The sequence below is a fragment of the Gossypium hirsutum genome, chromosome D06, assembly GCF_007990345.1.
Source record: "Gossypium hirsutum isolate 1008001.06 chromosome D06, Gossypium_hirsutum_v2.1, whole genome shotgun sequence".
Taxonomy (NCBI): domain Eukaryota; kingdom Viridiplantae; phylum Streptophyta; class Magnoliopsida; order Malvales; family Malvaceae; genus Gossypium; species Gossypium hirsutum.
Genome location: NC_053442.1, coordinates 59,481,855 through 59,497,770, shown reverse-complemented (window position 1 = coordinate 59,497,770; position 15,916 = coordinate 59,481,855). Strand labels below are relative to the sequence as shown.

At 36.2% G+C, this 15,916-nt stretch overlaps 1 pseudogene; it reads left to right on the top strand.

Moving 5' to 3' along the window:
* Window positions 1–2,502: 2,502 nt before the first annotated feature.
* Window positions 2,503–3,973, top strand: LOC107899840 (laccase-5-like; annotated as a pseudogene).
* The last annotated feature ends 11,943 nt before the right edge of the window (window positions 3,974–15,916 follow it).

Below are 15,916 nucleotides of genomic sequence, written 5' to 3'. Positions count from 1 at the left end.
ATGTGCCCTTTCTTCTTGCAGAAGTTACAAGTTTTACCTCTGTTTGAAGACTTCGATCTACCCTTAGATTTACCGCGAGGATTCTGTTCCTATGTCCTTCCACGATCATCATCAGCATTCTGATCTTGTCTTTCACGAACAATGAGACCCTCTCCTTGAGAGTCGATTTTAACCACAAGATGCTTCATCTTATCATATGAGGTTAAAGAATCATAAACCTCATCAACTGCGAGAGACTCTCGGCTTTATAAAATTGTATCTCTAAAGGTTGAATAAGACGGGGGCAATGAACAAAGTAGAATCAACCCTAGATCTTCCTTATCATACTGAACCTCCACGGCCTCCAAATTTGAGAGAATTTCTTTAAACATTGTCAAGTGTTCGTGCACAGATGCACCTTCCTCCAAACGATGAGCATAAAGACGCTGCTTCATATGTAGCTTACTAGTTAGAGTTTTTGACATACATATTTGTTCCAACCTCTTCCATAATCCAGCGGCGGTCTTTTCATTCATCACATCCTGCAAAATTTTGTTAGACAAATGCAGATGTAACTATGTTAATGCCTTTCGATCCTTATGTCTTTTCTACGCCTCCGTTAATGTTGAAGGCATCTTATCTACCCCTAGCAGGGCTTCCTCTAATTCCATCTGTGCAAGAACTGCCTGCATCTTTATCTGCCACAATTCAAATCTGGTGTTGCGATCCAACAACAAAATTTCATACTTCAAAGATGACATTACCGTAATTGAGATGAACAACCCAGAAGCTCTGATACCAATTTGTAGAAATATAACTTTGATAATGACAATATATCACTAAGAAAAGAGAAATAAAAATAAAGAACACACAAATTTTACGTGGAAACCCTTTCGGGAAAAAAACCACGGGCAGAGGAGAAGAAAATTTACTATGTCGAATTCGAATTAATTACAAGAGAAGTAGACTATGTCTATTTATAGGCTTGTAAAACCATATTCTAATAGGAGTGAAACACCTTATTCTAATCAATATCAAATAGATGAAGTTCAATAAGGTTTAAAAAACCTTATTCTAAAATAAAATAAAAGAAGTATAATTCTATAGGGATTTTACTTTTATTTTATTTTACCACAGTATTTTATTTAAATAAGGATTCAGGTCACTTAATTCTAACATTAAGCAAGTTGACTTGATAAAAATTAAGCATGCTTGACTTCAAACTTTGATCAACCCTAATATACCAACATCCTATACATATTTAATTTGAATAATTAAACAACCTAATTGAAATTTTATACTTTTAATATGCATTTTATTCTTTAATGATATTGGAAAATCTTGATTTAAATTTGAGTTACTTAACTTGAAAAAAATCAAGTTAAATTTGAATTTTTTTAGCTATAACATAGAGTTAAAATTTCATATTAAAAGTTGGTTTCTCAAGAAAATAAAGTGTTCACTTAGTTAATTTGGCATGTAGCTATCAATCTAGTTGATTTTAAGTATAAATGAAGACTACACGTATATGAGTAGGGTATGAATAATTTGTGTTAAAAATATCGTATGGTTTGAAATTAATTAATAATAATATTAAAATATATATAATATTAAAATGAAAAATATAGATTAAATTGTTTATTATTGTGTTGTCATCAATCTTGAGTCAGTGTTGAGTTAACTTGTGATACTAATTTAATCAAATCTTTTATTAATATTAGAAATTCTATCACTCGCGTATGTGTCACGGGCCAAAGTGCAAAGCCCGTGAACATGGCATAAGATGCGCCCCATGAAGGTCTGTCGATAAGATAGGGATCATTTAGCCCACGAGAATTGGCTCGATGCAAGGAACTGTTGGAGAAGCCTGTCAGATTGAAGTCTGGTTGGCCCGATAATGAAGATATGACAACTTAAGCTATTTTGGTACTAATCTTAGAAGATTGATAGGAATCATATCTTGTAAAGATTAGATTAGATTTGATATGACATATCTTGTAAATCCCTAAAATCAACGGATATGGTTAATCTCATTCGTTGATGTAACTTAATCTTATCCGTCGATTTTGGGGGAGCTCAACTATAAATAGAGAGCCTCCCCCTCACTTGTAGATCATCCATTGTATGTTGAATTCTTAAGAGTAATATAATTCTTGGAGCATTTACTCAAACACTTTGTGTGCATTCTTTCTTTAGCTTTCTGTTATTCATTTGTAGCTTCTTTTGGCACAATTGCTTCCGCTATACAAATTAGTGCCTTAGAGGAATTCTAAAAGAACCCTCACAAGAAAAATCCTTGTGAAGCAAGCATTGAAGACATAATTCAGTATTAATAGGCTAGTGGGTGCAACAACTCTGTTGCAGGTTTGAACTAAGTGAAAAAATCACCATTTTGGCCCAATCAAAACCTAATCTGACAACCTCTAAACAGCAACTCTTATCTTTCCTATAAAACCCCTTTTCTCTAGCTCTGTCTCATATCACTTCTCAAGCAAAGCTTTTTGCTATCTAAGCTTTGATTAAATGGGGATTTTCAACAAGTTTTCCTTCATTTTTCTCGTCATTTTCCTTGCATTGTCTGCAAATGCTGAAGTTCAACGACATCGATTTGTTGTATGTTCTTTTACTTGTTTCTTTTGATACATATATCTTTCTGATAAATTGGTTTTCATTAGACATTTAAATAAAAAACTTGATGTTGGTTGGTGAATGAAACAGATTCAAGCAACAAAAGTGAAGAGGCTGTGCAAGACTCACAACATCATCACCGTTAATGGCATGTTTCCTGGACCTACCTTGGAGATCAAGAATGGCGACACCCTTGAAGTTCAAGTTGTCAACAAAGCCCGATATAATGTCACCATCCACTGGTAATTGCACGCATGCATGCATGCCATGCACGCATGTCATCAGCTTTCATTCATTTCTAGTTGTCATTTGCACGATTGAATTACCCTAACCACTTTGATATACAGGCATGGTGTGCGGCAAATGAGAACCGGATGGGCATATGGACCGGATTTCGTGACTCGGTGTCCGATTAGACCGGGAGGAAGTTGCACTTACAGATTTACAGTTCAAGGACAAGAAGGAACGTTGTGGTGGCATGCTCACAGTTCATGGCTTAGAGCCAATGTTTATGGAGCTCTCGTCGTCCGTCCCTAAGCTGAAACACGAAACATCGATTCTTCTCGGTAAGGAATCCTTTTCGGTTACGAATACAAATGATTATGATGATCAAAGTGAAATGTTATGTTGATGAATATGATTATGATTAGGTGAATGTGGGATACAAATCCCATTGATGTGGTGAGGGAAGCAACAAGAACAGGGGCAGCTCCAAATGTCTCTGATGCATATACCATCAATGCTCAATCTGGTGATCTCTACAAATGCTCCTCCAAAGGTAATTTGCTCCGAACCAATTGAATTCGTACCGCACATTCGGGTGACAAAGCCGATGTTATTAACTAATGTTTTCTTTTTTGCAGAGACTACAATAGTTCCCATCGACTCCGGGGAGACGAATCTCCTCAGAGTGATCAATGCCGCCTTGAACCAGCCGCTTTTCTTCAAAGTAGCCAACCATAAGCTCACTGTTGTTGGAGCTGATGCTTCCTATACCAAACCCTTCACCACTTCCGTCCTCATGTTAGACCCCGGCCAAACCACTGATGTTCTTATCCAAGGTGATCAGCCACCATCTCGACATTATATGGCAGCTCGAGCCTACCAAAGCGCACAAAACGCACCATTTGACAACACGACCACCACTGCCATTCTCGAATACAAGTTTGCCTCTTGCGCTGCCAAAAAATGCAATGGACCCACTCCAATCATGCCTTCTTTACCAGCCTACAATGACACCAACACTGTCACCGCCTTCAGCCAAAGCTTTAGAAGTCGAGAAAAGGCCGAAGTCCCAACCGATATAGATGAAAGCCTGTTCTTCACAATCGGCCTGGGACTCAACAACTGCCCACCCAATTTATAGTGATTGAGATTTTAACATCTATACAAACATTGATTAAATCATCTAAAAAGTTCTCTCTGGTCAAATTTATAGTGATTGAGATTTTGGATATATGTTTGAATCATTTGGTACATCAAAATTTATTCACTACCTTCTCACATATACTTACATCAAAATAATTTAAAAATGTGCCTCACTCGGTTTAAATTAAGGTTGTCTCGGTTAACAGAGTTTATTTGCCTTCACAACTGCCATAAGTTCTAGCAATTCTAACAGTAAAAGATAGTTTCCGGTCGCCTCATTGAATCTGAGTCTTCTTGTTTTGCCTGAATTTTGTTGTTTGCTAAGTCTATATTCTAAATTAGCATTGAAACCTTATGATTTTCTCTTACCAAAAGACATTTTACAAATATAATTTTGAATGCATTATATATAGACATCTGCTATGCACGTGGCATATATTATTAAATCATAATTATATGATAAAAAATTGGGGAAAAATCATATTTTGATAAATTAATTGAATATTTTTTGTAAAAAATATAATTAAATAATTTTCATCACATTACATTAATTTTAAATTCAAAATATAAATAAATATTTTCAGAAAACACAGTTATCGCACTGCTTGCAAGAAGTCAATGTTGTCAACAAGTATAGTGTTAGTCCCCGTTGCGCATCTTGTATGTAACTTCAGTTGCAACTTATTTTATAAGTAAAACATTATGCAACTTTCCATATTTGTTGTCGTACTTTTGATCGAAAATTACTGGATTATTTTTTAAGGATTAATTTACTGGATTAAATCACATTAAATATCACTCGAGCAAAATTTCTTTTTAAAAGCTTTTGGCATGATCGAATTTCCTTCAATAAAAAGATCATACTTTTAAAAGAAATCTACTCTTAAAATATCTCTACATATTTAAAAATGGTCTTGAAAATTCAATACAAAACTTCAAAACGACATCGCCACGCTAATATATAGTGTCACGGCCTTACATACAGAGTTGGAGGATGCTTTACGTAATCATTACAATTAGTTAGAAGTCGAACTATAAATTGGCATAGGATAAAGTGTAGATTTTGTTGCTACCTTAAGTTGCTTATTTCCTTAAAGTGTAAATTGCAATGTAAGTGCTAGACTGCAATGGCCACTAAGGCTTGGCATTGCGAAAAACTGTGCAAACAAAAACAGAGTTTTGTTTACGCAGTTTTGATTCCCTACGTCTTTGGAGCCTAACTCAGTAAGTAATTCCACTATCTTTAGTACACAATACAACAAGTGATTCACACTCTATCACATTCCAAGTATAGAGATCTCAGCTTTGTACCTAAAGACTAGAACACTCACCTCCAAATCTTCCCCCTAAGAACTTGGGTAGTAAACACTCAACAATGCTTACAATTCAGTTTGCACTCCCTCACAAAAATAGTTCCTTAATAAACATATTTGAATGCACTCAATAAGCTCTCATACAAAATCTATACAAGCCTCGAAACATATATCATTTCGGCTTGCTAACATAGAAACTAAGTTAATACAAAGTAACTCCCTAAAAATAGATATTACATCAATAATAATCAAAACAAAATCAGTCGAAGATATGCTCTTCAAATTCAACAGCACTATCTCAATCGATTCTCCATATTCCAATGACTTAATTGAGTCACACAAATTCAATCCAATCTTTAAATGCAAAGGATTTATTTCCATAGATGGAACAAAATATCTTCAATGAAACGTCACATAACCAGGTCCAAAGATTTTCTTCACTAAATTATCAAACCAAATAAGAAAAATTTTAAATACCTCAGTGGCAGTCTGTAGTTGGCACTACCACAAACAACAATCTCCCCATTTGACAATTTAATGAAAAAATCAAACAATATAGGAAGCTAACTACCATAAACAACAATAGCTCCCCCTCGGCACAAACCTCATTCTACTTAGCTATTTTTAATACATAATATAGTAATTTCAACTATGAATGCTATTCTAGAATTCATATATACAATCAAAATACTAAATTATAAATAAGCAATAGATAAGGTAAAGTGCAACAAAGTAAACATACATCATATCATAATATTATCACGGTTCTAGATCATTTCAATAATGCCACAATATCCATAGTATCAAAATTAGCAAATAAGTATCATCATCTCACTTATATAGACTGATGCAAAGAAGTTCAAAAGAAAACAAAATCACCGCCATAAGGTCTAACGCATCTTCAAAATCATCAAAATCTTCTTCTCGAAATGTAAGTAGCTTCATCAATCAGCAAAAGACATATACTTCCCATATAGCATGATAGTAACAATCATTTAGAACCAGCAACATCCATATATTTACTTCCACTCCTCATTGTTTGTTCTCTACTTCCCTTTTTTGTTTAACAAACTTGCCAATCATAATGCTAAAGATTCTTATTTTCTTAACTGGACCAAGGTAAAACAAATGTTGAAGAATGTGATGATTAAAACAATACAATCAGGTAGGAGTAAGTCAATCCATATAATTATGAGTACAAGACCATTGGATTGAGAAAATAATTGTGCAAGGATCACTTGCTTTGCAGATCCTTCCTTAGTTTACCCCTATATCCCTTGTTGACACCATTTTTTTGATGAAAATGGGGTTGACTTGGATTTTGAAAATGAAAACGAAAAAAAAGGGAGTCGCCACCAATCCTTTTTTATAAGGTGTGATCGGGTCACCTTGAAAAGTTGTTGTTTTTAATAAACGACTTGATTTTGTTAAAACAACAGTTTTGGTCCACGAAAGTCAGAAAACAGGTTCAGGAGTCGGTTACGCACGAGGAAGGATTAGCACCCTTGATACGCCCAAAATTGGTACCTAGTTGATTACTTAATGTCTTAGTGTCAAAAATTGAAAATTTTGAAGAATTTTAAAAATACGATCCTAAAAACTTTTGAATAATATGAGTTGGAATTTAAGATTCTCTTGTTCCGAAAGAATATTATATCCAGCACCTTAGGATATGATACTTTAAACTGTAGGAATCAAGATCACCTTATGGTTTCCAAAACCCATATTTTGAAATTTTAAAAGGATATCAAGCTATTTGGCTAAAAGAGAAATCGAAACCCAACACATTAGGGCACGTTTACTCGAATTTCCAAACGTAAAGTATTGCCTTTATTTAAAAAAAATCCTCATATCAAGAAAACGACATGTCATATCCAATGCGTTAGGACACAACGTATCGAATTCCCGATACGAGAGTACATGCCGAAAAATTTATTTATTTAAAAAGACATTTAATTATCTCGGGTTTAGAAAAGGGATCATGCCCAGTAAGTTAGGACACGATCTTTTCTTAATTCCCGAGATCGTTTAAAAACTTGAGTTTGAAAATATTCACGTGTTTAGATTAATTGTGAAAATCGAAACCTAGTAAGTTAAGGCACGACTTTTCAAATATCTAAACACGAGATTTAATTTATTTGAAATGGATTTTGATATATTGGGTAAAATGAAACATGATGCTAATATGTATTGCGATATATATAAAAAACATATGTATATGAATTATAAAATATAGAAAATACGTAAGAAAAATATAGATTTTAAAATATAAATAATATGTATAAGTATGTGTATATATATATAAACACGTACATACACATGTATATATATTATAAAAGTATAAATATGTACATATATAAATAAAAAATGGGTATGTGCATACATATATATTACATTAAATAAAAGATATAAGTATGTATATCGTAAAATAAAATAGTGTAAGTATGTATATATATATAAAAAAAGACGTATATACATATATTTTATAAAAATGAATGATGGATATAGACGTATATGTATGTATGTATAACAAAACATATGTATGTATATAAGCTAAAAACAACGTGCCTATAAAGAGATATATAGATATATATAATAAGATATAAATATATAATAAGATGATATATATAAATAGTTATAATAGTAATAATAATAGGACCAATATATTCAAAACTTAAATAAGTAAATATAAATAAAATATAACAATAACAATGTAAAACTAAATGGTATAATAATGGTAACGTAAATATACATATATATAATGGGAAAATATAATAATAATAGCTAGATTAGTTAATAAAACAACAAAAATAACAAAATGGGTCAATTTGGGATAAAAATAAAATTTAAAGGTTAAGACTATAATAAAATGCGCAGAGGAGGACCAAAACAGAAGGGCGTGAAAGGGCGAAGGAGCAAAGAGGGAAATAACCCCTCGCTTATTAAACGGCGCCATTCTAGCATGGTATGTGCAGAAGGCCTATGGACCAAATCGCAAGAAAAAAGGATATCTAGGGCAAAATTAAAACAAATAACAAAAAGGGATAGGACCCAATTGTACATGGCCTCAAACGCAGAAGGACCGAGGGCGCAAATAACCCCTCTGGTCCAAAAACACACTGATCCTAGGCGGTACGGGTCGGGTCGATTTGACCCAAGTCAAAACAACGTCGTTTCGGGGCTTAAGAATGCCGGCCAAAACGGCGTCGTTTTAACAGGGTATAAAAGGCACTCTTTTGAGAAAAAAATCATTTGGGCATTGAAAAGAAAAAAAACAGAAGAAAGAAAAAAAATTCTCTCTGGACTAAGTCCAGATTCCGACCAAGGCCCGACGTCGTGCTGGCCACCGTACGCGGTGGCCGGAAATTTGACAAGGTATATTTTTTTCTTTTTTTTATATTATGAATATATTTATAATATATTTATTATTACAAATCAAAAATAGAAAAACGAATAGATAAATAAAGTTGGAAAACTAGGAAAACCTTTGTGTTTCTTTACTTTTTCTTGGATTTTTATTTCAGAATGAAACCTCAAAAAACCTTTTCTTTTACAGCAGATTCGACTTTTGCTGAAAAAAAGAAAAAAATAAAAAAAACCCCCCATTCGTTTTTAAATGATAGGCTTTATAGCCGAAAAGAAAAAATAGAAAATGAACCCCTTCCCCGTTTGTGGTCTGCTTTTGTCCTTGGTTGCGTGTTTGCAGGTCGGAGACGTTAGAGGCAATGGGACAAGGTGAACGGTGATGGCAGGGTTGGTGATGCAGAAGTGTACGGCGCACATGGGGGGAACTAGGGTTTTCTGTTTTTTTTTTTTCTGAAAATGGCTTTTGGGCTAGGGTTTGTAATTTGGGCTTGTTGTGTAGGTTTTAGGCCTATGGGGCCCGGGTCAAATGGGCCGTACAACTGCCCCTCTTTGCTTGTTGTCATGTAACGAGAACAAAGCAAAGACTAAGAAAGGCCCATTTTGCCCGATCTTGCCGAATCTTGACTTCTTGGTGCTTCTTCTTCAGGTAGCCTCCTTCCCCTCCACTGGGTCTTGTTGTTTTGATCTACCCTACTGCACTTCAAAGAGATACGACTTGTAGCTTGAATCCACTCTGCTGCAACTTTAGGGGGACGAGATTCGTGGTTTTCATCCGCTCCACTGCAACTTCAGGGAGATAGGATTGGTTTCTTCTGTCTGCTCCACTGCAACTTCAGGGAGATAAGACTAGATGTGATCTGCTCTACTGTAACTTAAGAGAGATAAGATCTGTGGTTTTAATCCGCTCCACTGTAACTTCAGGGAGATAGGATTGATTTCTTTCGTCTACTCCACTACTGCTTAGGGAGATAAGACTGGATGCGATCTGCTCTATTGCAACTTCAGAGAGATAAGATCTGGGGTTTTAATCCGCCCCACTGTAACTTCAGGGAGATAGGATTGATTTCTTCCGTCTACTCCATTACTTTTTAGGGAGATAAGACTTGATGCGATCTGCTCTACTGCAACTTTAGAGAGATAAGATCTGTGGTTTTAATCTGCTCTATTGCAACTTCAGAGAGATAGGATTGATTTCTTTCGTCTACTCCACTACTGCTTAGGGAGATAAGACTTGATGCGATCTGCTCTACTGCAACTTCAGAGAGATAAGATTTGTTGTTTTAATCCGCTCCACTGCAACTTCAGGGAGATAAGATTGATTTCTTTCGTCTGCTCCACTACTGCTTAGGGAGATAAGACTAGATGCGATCTGCTCTACTGCAACTTCAGAGAGATAAGATCTGGGGTTTTAATCCACTCCACTACAACTTCAGGGAGATAGGACTGATGGCTTAAATATGCTTCCTACTACATCGAGAAGATAAGATCCACTGTATTTGATTTGCTCCACTACTGCTTAGGGAGACAAGATCTACGATTTTCAACCTACTCTACTACTGCTTAGGGAGATGGGACTAATGGCTTAAATCTGCTTCTCCACTATCTTGAGAAGATAAGATTTACCATCTTTGATCTGATCCACTACTGCTTAGGGTGACAGAATCTGCAATCTTCGATCTACTTCGCTGCCAAATACAGGAAGATAAGACCTGCTATCTTCGATCTGCTCTGCTGCCAAATACAGGAAGACAAGATCTACTATCTTCGATCTACTCCGCTGCCAAATATAGGAAGACAAGATCTATAATCTTCGACCTACTTCGCTGCCAAATACAGGAAGACAAGATCTACTATCTTCGATCTACTCCACTGCCAAATACAGGAAGACAAGATCTGCTATCTTCGATCTACTCCGCTGCCAAATATAGGAAGACAAGATCTGTAATCTTCGACTTACTTCGCTGCCAAATACAGGAAGACAAGATCTATTATCTTCGATCTACTCCACTGCCAAATACAGGAAGACAAGATCTGCTATCTTCGATCTACTCCGCTGCCAAATACAGGAAGATAAGATCTGTAATCTTCGACCTACTTCGCTGCCAAATACAGGAAGACAAGATCTACTATCTTCGATCTACTCCACTGCCAAATACAGGAAGACAAGATCTACTATCTTCGATCTACTCTACTGCCAAATACAGGAAGACAAGATCTATAATCTTCGATCTACTCCACTGCCAAATACAGGAAGACAAGATCTACTATCTTCGATCTACTCCGCTGCCAAATACAGGAAGACAAGATCTGCAATCTTCGATCTACTTCGCTACCAAATACAGGAAGGCAAGTTCTACAATTTTCGATCTACTCCGCTGCCAAATATAGGAAGACAAGTTCTGCAATCTTCGATCTACTTCGCTGCCAAATACAGGAAGACAAGATCTGCTGCTTCTAGTCAATTCCTCTGTAATTTCTTAGAGATAGGACTTGATATGACGACTTCAATTTATTCCACTGTAACTTCAGGGGTATGGGTAACTTCATTGATATGTTCCCTAGGGAACATGACCTGTAAAGTCTATTTTATGAACTTATTTATGCCTAATGATTAGGATGTTATGATCAGAACGAATCAAATGCTCCTAATTAGGTGTGTGTGAATTATATTTGCATGAATGCAGAATGTTATGAGAATGATCCCTTTTTAATGTTTAGGTTGTCATTACTCGTTATTCAATAAGGTTTTATTGCCAACATGTCAGAATGCTATCTTGCTCGGCTGGTAACAGTCGTTCCTTACTTAGCCAGATTGCCCCCTGTAATTTTCAAAGTTTAATCCGTTGTAATCTTCAAGGATAAGTCCACGGTAATTTTGGGACATAAAATTCGGGCCATCTTCCTCTCACTGAGTATAAAATCTGGCTCTTTCTCAATCCTCTCCCACTGTAATTCAGGGATACAAGATCTGAATCTCTTTTGTCTTTTACACCATTCCTAGGGTGTCGTACCAAATATTTATGCACAATTGTAGAACTTTCTCTTCCAAGAAACCTCTTTTTATCACTCGATGATCATTGCTCGTTTGTTCATTGAAGCTTTGTCACCAACACGACATTTTGTCGTTTTGTTCCATCCATGCTTGAACGACAAAATCCGAAAGGATAGTCTTAATTTAGACTTTTCCTTCTTAGACATTTCACCCTTTAAACTTGGTGTACTCTGAACAATAGTCCTGTTTCAGGTTCCTGTATTATTTAGAAGCTTTCAGAGTAATATGCAAAACTCCTTTTGCTAGAATATTATCAGTCCAGTAATCGTTATTTCAATGAAAAAACGCTTGAAAAAGATTATCAAAATGGACAAGATGAAATTTTGTTGAGAGAAAAACTCTAAACAAATAAATCAATCAAGATAGCAAATTTTGCTAAGATATGAGATGAATAAGATGAAAAAGATTATCACAATGGATAAGATGGAAATTTATTGAGAGCAAAGCCCTAAATGAAAAAATTAATCAAGATAGCAAATTTTGCTACAAAATGGGAATAAATTGATCAAGATGGCGTACTTTTTCAAAATACAAGAGAAATGAATGGAAATAGGTGCCCCAGATATTGTAGCATGAGCTTCTCTGCTCCAAACTTCTTGAGGACCCTTTTTGAATTTGACATGTGTTTAGAAGTCCTAGAAGACTTTGTTGATGCCCCAAGATGTAGCATCTCTCCTTCTTATTAATTCGGAGAGGACAAGACTACCGCATGCCCCACCTTTGATCAAAATTTGAACTGCCCATTCCTGGGTTTTCAATTTAAAACCCCTTTGGTCTCAAGGCGCCCTTTGTGGGTTTTCACCTTGGCCTCTCCTTTTTCTTTTTCGTTCTTCTTTTCTTTTCTTTTTTTATTTCTCTTTTTTTTTTCAAGTGAAGTATTTATTGCTTGAATCAGAATTCTCAAGATTAGGCAGGTTCTTGCCATCCATCCTGGTTAATATCGATGCTTTTTCAGATAAGGCCTTCCACATAAGGTCCTTTCCAGTTCGGCATCCATTTTCTTCTGAAGTCCTTTTGTATGAGAAGGATCTTCTTCGATATCAGGTCCCCCTCATGGAATCATCTGGGGCGAACCTTTTTGGTGAGCTCGCATCATTCGCTTTTGGTACATTTTACCATTGATGGATAACTTTCAACATTTTCTCTTCAATCAACTTTAACTGATCATATCGGGCTTGGATCCATTCTGGTTCATCCAACTTCAGCTCTGACAAGCCTTTAAGGGTAGGAATATCAACTTCGATGGGTAAAACTGCCTCTATTCCATATACCAATGAGAAATGAGTTGCCCCGGTAGAGTTTTTTTTGTTTTTTATTTTGTTTTTATTTTGTTTTGTTTTTTTTGCTCTTTTTTTCTCTTTTTTGTTTTTTTTTGTTTTTATTTTGCCTCCATTGTACTGTTCATTTTGGGGTGACATGGTGCTAATCTTGAACAGACTGTAAACTTTTGATGTCGTGCCGTTGTTCAAATTCAGTGCATTGTCAGATATGCTCTTTTTTGGCATTTCATACTGGCATATGATTTTTTTAATAATTCACAGACTGTTGACTTTGCGACTTTGGCATATGAAGCAACTTCTACCTACTTAGTGAGGTAATTGATGACCATAAAGATAATCGTTAAAAACCTTAGGTGAGATCGGCTCTATGACATTCGTGCCCCACATAGAGAAAGGCCATGGCTCTCATTGATTCTACGTAAGGTAGAATCTTGTTTTCCCATCTTTAACAAATCAGGAGATAAGCTTCAGTCTCAGTTATCTTCAAAGTCTTGAGGTTTAATCTGGACACATATCTTGCTCAAAAGGAGGTTCTAAGTTAATAGCAATGTCGCTCACATCACTGATATCTTGAGACCTATTATAGGACGAATATAAATCCAAAGAATAAAAGAATCTAAGAATATTTATCTGTATAGTATGATTATGAATGAAATGGAAACAATAAAAGAATGTTTTCTCAAAGTGAGAAACAAAGATGCATTTTATTGAAATAAAGATGTTGGGCATAAGCCTGTCTCACAGAAGGATTCTTATTGACCCTAGGCTTAGAGCAATAAGTGTGTTTTGGACATTACTCCGAATTAGCTCTAAAAAATATAGGGATCTTTTTCGCAGTCCCACTACTCAAAACACCTCCAAGTGTGTAAGGGCAAATGCCTGATTCTTTCTTGGGGCATTCCTCGGATACGGCGTTAATACTTTGATAGCCAGTAGTTATGACCCTCGGTTGTGCCACTTCATTTTCTTTGTTCTTTGGGGTTGATCTATTGACACTTTTCCCCGCATCTATCCTCCCACTTCTTATGGCATTTTCAATCATCTCGCCAGACATTACCATATCTAAGAAGCTCATGGCAGCGCTTCCCAACATGTGGTTAATGAATGGGGCTTTCAGAGTGTTGACGAAAAGCACTGTGGTTTCTTTTTCCAGAAGAGGTGGTTGGACTTGTGCTGCCACCTCTCTCCATCTTTGGGCATATTGCCTGAAGCTCTCACTTTGCTTCTTTTCTATGTTCTGTAGTGTAGTTCTGTCAGGTGCCATGTCTGTCACGTAACCATATTGCTTCATGAAAGGTTGTGCCAAGTCCTTCCATGAGTGGATATTGGCACGGCTCAACTGGTTGTACCATTTTGCAGCCGACCCGATCAGACTATCTTGGGAGCAATGAATTAACAGTTGACCGTTATCAATGTATCCTGTCATTCTTCGATAGAGCATCGTGATGAGAGCTTCAAGACAACTAGTCCCATTATATTTTTCGAATTCTAGAGCCTTGAATTTCGGCGGAAGTACTAGATCTGGGGCAAAACTTAGATCCTTGGCATCAACCCTGCAATGGTAATCAACATTCTCCATTGCTTTGAGTTTTTCTTCCAATCATCTATACTGATTTTCAAGTTGCTTTGGTAGTTCTACCCTTGCTTTTTCTATTTCGTCTAAATCAGGAACTACAAGATTGGTCGGATCGTTCCTTGGATTGGAACCTAAGACTGTTGGGTAGTTCATTGGTGCAGTGGTACCGGCCTGATATCGTTGGGGTCTGTTAGTAGTGGGTACCCCTTGTAGATGTGAGTCAGGTTTGGCCTGGATGCCTATTTGGGTGAAACCTGGAGGATAGGTAGGGTCTTCATATTCGTCCCTAGAATTGACTACAGGATTTCTCTTTTTATCTCTAGCTGATAGTTGTGCTAATTGGCTCATCAAGCTCCTTTGGGATTCTTGCATATCTTGTTGAAATTTGGTCAATTGCTCTTGCATCTGTATTTGCTTTTGCTCTAATTTCTCCAACCTTTGGTCCACTCCTTTAGTTTTTGCTTGGATACCGTAAGGGTGTTGGTTTTCCAGATTAGTTGAAATAATTTTACTCAATTAGGGTCTTTTAATGATCTTTAATGCATGTGATGTCATGTGATGCAAATACATGAAATGAATGCAAAAAAGACGTTGACTTTGATTCAATTCCATTTAGAAAACTTTACTAAAAAACAAATTTCTTTACATAAATCGGGTGCATATACGGCCTCGCCCTTATATTCTAAGAAACAACATTGATCTTCCTCTTTATCCGAATGTTTAAGATAAATCTTGCAAATTTCCAATGGATGCCCTTACTAGCTTCTTATTGCTTAATCCTAGTTGCGATCCATCGTCTGTTCATCCTCGTCAGCTTCTTTAAGGAAGTCAGAATGTTGGTGACTCTCAAATAATTAGCTTGAATCTTCGGGCCGCGAAGTAGAACCATGTCCTCTTCCATCACATTTCTTTTGTCGTGTTTCTTGGAATGTATTTGGGTAGCCATATTATCTCCCACTTTATCAAGAAATCTGTTTCCCATGGCAAGCTTTCTAATTTAGTAATCGAACTTGAACCAACACTTTTTTTGCAATCAAAACAAAACGAAACTTGTTAGTACAAAGCAAAAGCAAACAAGAAAAATAGAGTACCTATTCGGGTAACCACTAGGGGTTTGAAGTAGTTCTACCTAGGCTGGGCTCTTAGGTTCACTACATGCGGTTCGGCTCTAAAGCAAAGATACCCGAACCAGCAGATTTCTCGATCCTCACCCATTATAGGCTCATGCGAACCGAGTTCGATTCAAGGGAATACATTTCCCTATGGTTGCACGGAGATGAAAATCTCGCGAAGACATAGGTACGGATGTATCCCGAAAGCGATCCACTATCCTACACGGAGGTGAAGACCTCAC